The sequence below is a fragment of the Clupea harengus genome, chromosome 7 (genome assembly GCF_900700415.2).
Source record: "Clupea harengus chromosome 7, Ch_v2.0.2, whole genome shotgun sequence".
Lineage (NCBI taxonomy): Eukaryota > Metazoa > Chordata > Actinopteri > Clupeiformes > Clupeidae > Clupea > Clupea harengus.
Genome location: NC_045158.1, coordinates 30,546,942 through 30,556,492, shown reverse-complemented (window position 1 = coordinate 30,556,492; position 9,551 = coordinate 30,546,942). Strand labels below are relative to the sequence as shown.

The 9,551-nt window shown below is 42.5% G+C and overlaps 1 pseudogene; it reads right to left on the bottom strand.

Moving 5' to 3' along the window:
• Positions 1-7,894, bottom strand: part of LOC116221185 — a 12,565-nt pseudogene extending 4,671 nt beyond the window's left edge.
• Between the last annotated feature and the right edge of the window lie 1,657 nt (positions 7,895-9,551).

The following is a 9,551-nucleotide window of genomic DNA, read 5'->3' as shown; positions in this document are numbered from 1 at the left end:
AATCGTACTTACACCTTACAATACTTCTTAAACATTGTATTACTAATACCTCATTCACTTCCTTTCATTTCACTTATTACCACCACTAATACTTACACCTGCACTTTTTATATACTTATCATATCTACACTTCCTACCTCAACTGCTGCTAGTCCCAATTCTGTTCATATCACATATCTATTTCTTCTGTACATATATATTTATTTATTCACTTACTCCACTTTACATATTCACATACTCTGCACTTTTTTGCTATTTTGCACTTCTGGTTGGATGCTAAACTGCATTTCGTTGTCTCAGTACTTGTACTCTGTGCAATGACAATAAAGTTGATTCTAATCTAATCTTGAATCTAAAATCCTCTAATGTTTGAGATTGAGATGTGAACTATGTGTCTAATATAGGGTGGGTGTATGTTGCCGCCAGAGTAAGCAATCTGTTGCGAAGAAGATGCAAGGTCCCTCCCAGTACATCTGAGAATGCCAGCTTCCTTGGGTCCAAGAAAAAACCCAATGGAAAACTGGACACCAACACACCGGGCTTTGGCGTACGGATTGGCTAGACCTGAATGACCTCTGTAACCGCACTAACATTCAGTTGCAGTGGAAGAGCACATCAGGACAGCCAGTAGAGCTTAATGATGACATCATCACGGACCCAACGACGACGGCAGAGGCAACCATCACCCTGGACGACAGCATTCACCACCTCAACACAAAGAACACCAGAGGGACAATACACAACTTTTTCCGATCGCGCATGATTCAACATTGGACAGGGCTACGCCTACAAGGAAGACTGGCCTGCCTGCCGTGCGCTGATCACAGCGTATCTCATTCTGCACTGCGGAACACAGCACTACATGACGACATACACAAGTTTATAATAAAAGCTCGTCTTCAGGTATTAGCAACAAAAGCCAACTTAGAAACATGGTTCCCATCCAAGCATGAGCCGTTCTGTCTGCTCCACCACGACCAACAGAGGGAATCCATCGCACATATCCTCAACGGCTGCCCTGCCTACAAAGGACTATATATCGCTAACACCAACTTCACAACCATCCATACCAACGAGTCAGTTAAAACATACTGGTTCTCCATTCCCGAAGATCAGCGGAACGCAATGAAAACTGCCATTAAGCACATCCCAAATACACCAGACCTTGTGTCAATTGATGAAAAGAACAAAGCGATCACAATCATTGAAATTGGTTGCTCTTATGACGCTTACACGGACACCTGCTATGCATTCAAACTGTTAAAATGTGTGTGTGTGTGTGTGTGTGTGTGTGTGTGTGTGTGTGTGTGTGTGTGTGTGTGTGTGAGTGTGTGTGAGAGTGAGAGTGTGTGTGAGAGTGAGAGTGAGTGTGTGTGTGTGTGTGCACTGCTCTCTCAAGCTGGCTACCTGCTAGCGAGGGTAAGCCCATGTGGTGATTCCTTCAGTTGAAGTTTTTTGGTTGATGTTATGAATCCCAAACGAACCCAACACAAATGGTTGTCCAAATGCCACTGGTTTGCCTTGACCTACATGTGGCCTGACCAAAGAGGCGGAGTGGCAGGCACCTGTGCACCTCACGTGCCTCCAAACAAACTGTGAGCCATGATGTCAGGGCAGATGTGCTTTTATCAATTAACAGGGCTCTCAAGTGTCACGCATTGAGCGTGACAGTCACTCATTTCAGTCTTTAGTCACGCACTCCCGCCACACATCGTATTTCTCACGCTGAAAAAAAACTCTAGGCTATTTAATGTGCCGCAGCGCGCAAACACGACCTGGCCGCGCTGCCCTCACCATGGAGGAATCAAGCACGTCTCCCCGAATCCCCTGGAGTTCTGCCGTGAGGTGCCACTTATCAGCCAATCAAAAAAAGAAATAGGCTACACAATAGCCAATCAGAAAAAAACGTATGTTTTGTATCTGTTGTATCTGGGTAAGATTTAATCCAGCAACCAATGAAAATAAAGCATCCTGGAATTGCGCGCGATTGATCTTTCGAAAGTTTCGTTCACCTGAGGAAACCACTGGATCTCCGAGCGTCAGTCTTCTACAAAGAGCAAGTCGTCTCCTGTTTTAATGTTACAACAAATTCACAATGGTTTGACACAAGCAATGACAACTTGACTGCAGTTAGAGAATATTTCCCAGATAATTAGCATAAGTTTTTAATGAGTGTTTGTAGCCAAAACAGTTTAAGGCTAGAGCCTGCCTTTTCACTATAGCTTTGACTCCGAACTTCGTTAATAGGCTACAAAAAATTCGAGTAGGCCTAATAAAAATATATTTAGCCTATAATTCGAACGAATATTAGGCAGCCCTTAATATTCAATGATGTTATGGGCATTATTTTTTGTAAATGTGTTTGCTTGAACATTCTATTCAGATACCGAGGCTTCTTCACGCCTGGTGAAGTTGTGAATCGCGAGCTCATTAGGCATACTAGCATGTTATAAATATCCTGGCCATGGATGCATTAATCATTGCATCTGTCTTTCAAAGATGTCAGGTAAAAAACAAATGAGCATCCTGTCCTTCGCCCAAAGAGGAAAGCCCCCTAAAAAGGCCAGATTAGGCCCAGAGAAGGTCGTAAACACATTAGAGGAGGAGATGGTGGAAGAGGAAGAGACAGTGGAAGAGGAAGAGACAGTGCAGGTGGAAAAGGAAGAGACGGTGCAGGTGGAAGAGGAAGAGACAGTACAGGTGGAAGAGGAAGAGACAGTACAGGTGGAAGAGGAAGAGACAGTGGAAGAGGAAGAGACAGTACAGGTGGAAGAAGAAGAGACAGTGCAGGTGGAAGAGGAAGAGACAGTACAGGTGGAAGAGGAAGAGACAGTACAGGTGGAAGAGGAAGAGACAGTACAGGTGGAAGAGGAAGAGACAGTACAGGTGGAAGAGGAAGAGACAGTACAGGTGGTGGAGGAGGAGGAGACGGTGCAGGTGGAAGAGGAGGAGACGGTGGAAGAGACAGTACAGGTGGAAGAGGAGGAGACGGTGGAAGAAACAGTGGAGGAGGAGGAGGAGGAGACGGTGGAAGAGACGGTGGAAGAAACAGTGGAGGAGATGGCTAGAACAAAAGGGAGAAAAGTCCCAGGAGCAGCCACCTACAAGACCTCTTTTAATAGTGAATGGACCTCTAAATGGCCATTTATTACTGTAGAAAGCACCAGCTCATATTACTGGTGCTCTATCTGCCGCCAAGAGAACTCCTGTGCCCATCAAGGTGTGCGGGATGTGACAAGGCACATAGGCAGTAAGGGGCATCAGGCCAAACAGCAGGCACTGAAGTCAACCAGCACAGTCAAAAACTTTTGTTTGCCAGTGACTGCGGAATGGGGGCGGGCCGGGGGCGTGGCCGGGGGGGGGGGGGATATGTCACTCTTGCCTGTCTTCAAAACTTGAGAGCCCTAAATGAACCACAGGTAGTGACATCACTCAAGCCCTGCATGTCAGTAAGTGTTTTTCCTACCATGTGACCTAACCTGTCCTAACAATAGCCATAATGATTTTGAGCAGTTTTCTGAAGAATACAAATGTTTTCATCATGATAAAATGTTTTGAGTGATAACTACAAAAAAACTGTGTTATAATAAGAACAACAAGCTTCTTTCTGAAAACTTAGAGATCCTAGAAGAAAATACAACAATACCTAAATTGAATTAAAATTTCCACCTAGGAATATATTCAACATAAATCAATGCCCTCAAATATTCTGTACAATAACAATCCATCATCAACAGTTACCTTGAGGAAATGGATGTGATCCTCTGTGTGTGAAAGCTGCTCCAGCTCAGCATCTCTCCTCTTCAGCTCAGCAATCTCCTGCTCCAGTCGCTTCAGGAGTCCTTCAGCCCGACTCACCTCAGCCTTCTCCTGAGCTCTGATCAGCTCTTTCACCTCAGAGCGCCTTCTCTCAATGGAGCGGATCATCTCAGTAAAGATCCTCTCACTGTCATCCACTGCTGTCTGTGCAGAGCTCTGTTAGGAGACACACAAAGAGGAGGGGGACAGGAGACACACAGAGGTAAGTGAAGGAGCAAACTCACTCTGGTGTGACTGGCTCTTCTTGATCAAATGACCAAGGGTAAATCCTGCCAAACCATGTCTTTCTGTGAGGGTCTGTATCATGTAGAGATGGCAGCATAACGGTGATAACACAATAATAAGCGATTGCTGAGCCAGCTGTTGTCTTATGTGGTCAGTTCTCACCTTGAGAGTCTCCAAAGCCTTCTTCAGCTCCTGCAGCTCCTTCTCTCTCTCCTGGATTCTCTGCTGGAATCTCCTCTGGGTCTGTCCCAACTGCCTCTGTTAAAAAAGAAAGAAAGAAAGAAAACAGCCTCTTTTACATTTTACATTTACATTTAGTCATTTAGCAGACGCTTTTGTCCAAAGCGACGTACAATGGAGAGAACAGTCAAGCTAAGAGCAATAAAGAACATGGTGTAACAATAAATACTACTTTACATAAGAATTAGAAAACGACCTAGGAAGGAAAAAGAAGTGCAGGAATGTAACTGCTGAAGTGCAAGTTAAGCGCTAGTCAAGGTGCCAGTTAGGAAGGGAGGTGCTCTCTGAAGAGTTGGGTCTTCAAAAGCTTCTTGAAGGTAGAGAGGGACGCCCCTGCTCTGGTAGTACTAGGCAGTTCGTTACACCAACTTGGAACTACAAATGAGAATAGTTTGGATTGCCGTGCTTGCACGGACGGCAGTGCCAAACGACGCTCACTAGACGAGCGCAGCGTCCTGGGTGTGACATTTGCCCTTACAAGATCATTTAGGTACGTGGGAGCAGAACCAGCAAGCACTCTGTACACTGTAAAAAAACTGCCATCGTTTTTACGGGAAAACACTGGCAGCTGTGGTTGCCAGAACAATCCTGTAAAAAATACATCCACCTGTAAACCTCTCTACAGAGCAGCATGTTAATGTAACATTTTAAACCTGTATATTCAACATTGACCTTTAGCTATATTTACATCACTGCTATGCTACACTGTAAACATACATATTACCCAGCAATCATTGCAAATCTGAATATGACAAAAATTCCAAAGAAAATAGAAACGTATTAATTTCATTGAATCGTTTTTTAATAGTTTCTATAGTGTATGTAAGATAAGCATATCATTTTGTTATAGATTGTTACTATTTTTCCCACAAATAATACCTACCATGATGGAGACAAGTTTACCTTTTCAAGTGCCTAGATATCATTACACACTCTCCGAAATGTATTACCAGTTCTTTTCTGAACACATCCGTATTTGAGCTGTGGAAATTGGAGTCATGGACTTCTGTCAGATGCAGTTTAAGGGGAAGACATCAATTTAGACATAAATATGTCTATTGGCCTCGGCTACGGGCCCCCAAGAACCCCGGGCCCAGGTGCGACCGCGCCTGCTGCACCCCCTATAGTTGAGGCCCTGGCCCAAACTGTTATAAATACATTATACTATAAAGAACTTCTAAGGGGAATCTACATGACAAATCAGTTGAATAACAGTGTTATAATGAGAATTAAGCAGTTCAATAATGTTGTTTGCTTGGTATTTCTCAGTGAAATTGAATGGGATTTGATGTACAATAGACAACAACTGGATGTACATTTTACTGAAATATTTGTTTTCATAGCATAATGGTCATGCAAAATCAGCATAAATCCAGTGTTAAATGTACTGGTTTACAATGTAATATTATACATTATTAAGTGTAAAAGGTACATATTGTTCTGTGAAGATGGTTATGGTTTGGCCGTATTTTTTACAGAATTATTCTGGCAACCACAGCTGCCAGTTTTTTCTAGTAAAAACAACAGGATTGGTTTTACAATGTAGTATAGCAGTGATGTAAATATAGCTAAAGTTCAATGTTGAATATACAGGTTTAAAATGTTAAATTGACATGCTGCTCTGTAAAGAGGTTTACAGGTGGATGTATTTTTTACAGGATTGTTCTGGCAACTCAGCTGCCAGTTTTTCCCCGTAAAAACAACAACCTTTTTTTCCCAGTGTATGTCATTTCTACAAAGAAATGAGCATAATCTTACTTTAAAATTAACAGTTGTATTTCGTTTAGTATTTTAACACCACCATGTTGTAATTTAAACTGCATTGAATTGCTTCTTGTACTACAGTTTTTTTTGTGTAAATTGCAGCCATATGTCATTTCTACAGAGAAATATGCATAATCTTACTTTAAAATTAACAGTTATATTTTGTTTAGTATTTTACCAAAAAGTGTTGTGAAATAAGCAATACTCTATTGTATTTCTATTTAACGTTTTTTTATGTCATGATTTTACGGCATTTCAGTGTGAATTTTATGCACATTTTTTACAGTGTAGGCCAGCATAAGTGACTTGAACTTAATGCGAGCAGCTACCGGCAGCCAGTGGAGCTCAATGAGTAGCGGGGTGACGTGTGACCTTTTCGGTTGGTTGAACACCAGGCGCGCCGCCGCGTTCTGGATCATCTGTAATGGTTTCACCACGCAAGCCGGCAGGCCCGTTAGGAGGGCGCTGCAGTAGTCAAGGCGGGAACTCACCAAGGTTTGCACCAGCAGCTGGGTGGCATACTGGGTTAGGTACGGCCTGATTTTGCGGATGTTGTATAGCGCAAAGCGGCACGACCTTTTCTTTATCGGTTGATTGTTTCAAACAATAATGATCAAATATCACACATGACAACTGAACATTTATAAGCAAAACACTTTTAGTATATTTTAGTCTTTTGAAGAGATTAAATGACACATTGAAGCAGTCGCTATCATCTTCAAGTGATGTTCAAGAGAAGCACTGGTATTAAACAGCAAAAACTCAGAACCTGTAGAACCGGTTTTTACTCAACACTGGATCTTGAACATTTCCTGATTCTTCCTTCCTTTCTCTAACGGGCAAAGTCATTGCGGAATCAGACAGACTTAAAGACTGGTGAGATAGTATTTTTGTAGTTATAGTATTACTTTCACAGTTAGTACGTATAAGAGCCCTCATAGAAATGTTGGACACACATGTAGCTCCAGTACTGACCTGTTTGTCTGTCCGTTCTGCTGCAGCTGAGACTGTGTCATGGCCTTTATGTTCGTCCATCGTGCACAGATAGCAGATACAACTCTGATCGGTTCGACAAAATATTTCAAAAACCTTCTTATGATGGGAGCAGATCCTCTCTTGTAGCTGGCCTGTTGCATCAATAACTGAGTGTTTTCTTCCGGGGTTGACATCATTGTGAACTCCAAAGTGAGTTTCACAGTAAGACAACAGACAATCCAGACAGGACTTCACAGCTTTGAGTTTTCTCCCAGTGCAGAGGTCACACTCCACATTTCCAGGCCCAGCAGTACATGCAACAGGAGCAGGAGCTTGGATTCTGGTCTTCTTGATCTGTTCCACAAGTTCAGCAACAATATTATTTTTGTTTAAAACGGGTCTTGGGGTGAACGTCTGTCTGCACTGGGGGCAGCTGTAGACTCCCTTCGGATCTTCCTGATCCCAGCAGCCCTTAATGCAGCCTTTACAGTAACTGTGTCCACAATTAGTAGTCACTGGATCCCTAAGAAGATCCAAACAAATCGGACATGTACAAAGTTCGTAGTTATTTGGAGCCGCTTCTGCCATTCTTCGTTTGTGCTGTGTAACGCTTCACAGGTTTTCACGTAGTTTCGTTTCGCCTGAAATCGGTGCTTCCTGGTCGGGTGGGCGTGTTCGTCCAAACATCGTCATTGATGTCGTGTATTAGAACACTAGTGTACTTCTAAAACTGATTAAGCAGCCAACTGGAAGGGAACACGGCAGAACTTATGAAAAACCGGAGTATTATTTATTTGTAACACTGTAACTACAGCATAGCTATCCAGGGCAGAGCAGAGCACTAAGACCACATTTACACATAGCCGGGTATTTACAGAAACGAATATTTCTGCCCCTCCGTTTTCAAAAATAACGTCGTACACACAACATCGTTTTCAAAAAAGTTTCTGTTTACATGAGCCCGCATAAATACGCCCTTCTATGGAGGGATGCAGTAACTCCGAAAGAGACAGTAGTGATGAGCGCGACATTCGTCCGGGAGGACGACTTCTTTCTCGAAGTTTTCCCACCAGACAGCAGTTCGCCCTGGTCGGATCCAAAACCGTCGGTGGCGACGTTGGCAGGCAATGTAGCCTACGTCTTGGGAGTGAAAGCAGTAGAAAGACTGCTGACCTCCGTGCAGTTCTTCGCCTCTGCTCCTCCATATAGAAAAGCAGTTGTGTTTGTAAATACAAACAGGCGTTTGCATTAACGTATAAATGAGCACTCCCTTAACAGCATCTGTCGGTAGGAAAACTGTATGATCAGGGAAAGTGTATTAAAACCGGATGTCGTCACTTTAAGCCGGTCTCTGGTTGGATAAAGCTTTTCAGCAGAAATGGACAAGGACCTTTGATTTATTCTGTAGGAACCATGCCGATGCCTGACTTTTAATATTGTGTGACGTTGTTGAAGTTCAAGTTCAACATGAATAGCGATTGAATTACCCTTGTGTCGTGTAATCGCTAGCGGTAAATAAACGTTAATAACTTGAATGACTGATTAAGGATATATGTTACACATCACAAACACATGTAATCGATGGGTTTTGGGGGAAATGAGGTAATTGGTTAGCTTAAATTGCAGTATCTTAGGCGAGCTAATTGACCTGGCTAGCTATAGCGGAATTAACAGTGCTAGCTTTGTGTTTGGTCATATAGCTTCGTAAAAGTTCGGTTAACAAGTCACTTGTGTGTTTAGTTGTATGACTTCGTAAAAGTCCGGTTAACAAGTCAATTGAGCATTAAGCCACCTGACTATAATGGGTCTATTCATATTAGCATGCTAACGTTAGACTTATTAGCAGCGAGGCTAGCTAGCTACTATGTGTTCCAATGGATTGTTGGTCTAAGCGTTAGCTTCAGTTAAGACCTACGTGTACCACATGAACAACTAAACGAGTCAATGTAGACATATACAAAGTTGTGTAGATAGCTTTATTCACATAAGCCGTATAACTTCACAAAAATAATAATAATTTAAAGAAAACCGATCGTTTGCATGCCAGGCGATCAACACAACTTCTCAACTAAAAAGTAAAGGTCCTTGTCCATTTCTGCTGAAAAGCTTTATCCAACCAGAGACCGGCTTAAAGTGACGACATCCGGTTTTAATACACTTTCCCTGATCATACAGTTTTCCTACCGACAGCATCCATGATCAGTAAGCAAACTAACTGTAAACAATAGGACGCTCACATGATGTGATGCATTTTTAGTCGCATACTGTGACGTTTAAGAACCTAAAACTCCGTTTGACCTAGTTCACACGCAAACACAAAAACGGAGTTTTCAGAAATCTCCACTTTGGCCGGAGTTTTTAGAAATTATCGTTTTCCGTGATAAAACCTCCGTTTTCGTGTAAAAGAAAGGCCAAAACGCATGAAAATATATGCGTTTTCCCATCGTGTAAACGGGGTATAAGAAGAGCGCTGTTGTGGCTTTATGCTCTATGTATAATTACTATTATAGATATATACTATTCGTGGG